General features: G+C 44.5%; 1 protein-coding gene across 1 annotated transcript in view; it reads left to right on the plus strand.

Moving 5' to 3' along the window:
- The window catches only part of GHR (growth hormone receptor), a gene marked incomplete at its 5' end in the record, with an annotated part of 15474 nt that overhangs the window by 11548 nt on the left and 2849 nt on the right, over positions 1-1077 (plus strand). The window lies entirely within an intron of this gene.

Genomic DNA, 1077 nt, shown 5'->3' on the forward strand with positions numbered 1-1077 from the left:
AGAGCTTGAGTAATAGGGCAGTATTTGGTCTCTGTGGATAGACTGCAGCTACTGTAAATAACAGGAAGAAAATAAAACAAAGCACATGATTGTGTCATTTATAAAAATGAAACAATGACACATGTATAAAAATGACAAAATGGTCTCAAAGTGAATTAATCCCCTAATATGTGTGTTCAGGGGTAGGTTTTGGCAGAATAATTCAGCTCGGATGTCGTATCAGTACTGTCCTAGACTATGGAGCAACACCATGGTCAAGTCCCAGTGCCCACATGCATGTTGTCAGTGGTCTTGTAAACACACTTTGAAAACGAACACTGAGGTGTTTTGCACACACTAGCACAAGGACGAGTCATTGAAATGAAAACAAGATGGTGCAGTGGGAACAGCTCTACAAAAAATAATTTAGGCAAGCAGCACTATGCTTTGGCAGAGCTTAATTTCAGGAAGCCACTCCCTGCAATAGCATCCTAGTCCCAGAGTTAAGAGCAAGGCTCCTGATACAATGCATGACAAAAGTGTCAGAATGGGGCGAGAACAACTTACACGTGGGACCAGGAGCTCACTAAGGTCAGCACACAGAGCAAGGAGTGGCTTGGTCACAGAAGATGCTAAGGAATGAAGCATGTCTCTGATCAGAGCTTTTAATATCTTCCATGCTAATCATGACTGCTGGAGAAGGATTTTCTCCACTGAGGACCTTTCATCTGGAAAGTCTTTCTGGACCTGTAGGCCTACACCCTTTTCTTCAAACTGGTGCATGTGGTGGTGGGTGGGAGTGGCAATATCTTCTGCAGAGGAGCAGGCTGCATAGATTTCCAATAATGCAAATAACGCATAGTTCTCCTTCCAGAATGATTTCTCCAGGCAGTGGGTGGTAAGATCCTTTGTTTCCTTAGAAGCAGTGCCCTATCCTGTCAGAACAGCTGATTTGTAGATTCAGCTGTAAGTGCAAGTCTTAAACTGGTTCCCTGAGAGCCCAGACAGTGCACAGCTAACACAGCTCCTCCAGGGATCAAGCAGAAAAGTACAGGATTTCGGCCTCTCATTGAGGCTTGCTGGGCAGAACTTTGAGGG

Source organism: Phaethon lepturus, unplaced genomic scaffold, assembly GCF_000687285.1.
Source record: "Phaethon lepturus isolate BGI_N335 unplaced genomic scaffold, ASM68728v1 scaffold21435, whole genome shotgun sequence".
NCBI classification, from domain to species: domain Eukaryota; kingdom Metazoa; phylum Chordata; class Aves; order Phaethontiformes; family Phaethontidae; genus Phaethon; species Phaethon lepturus.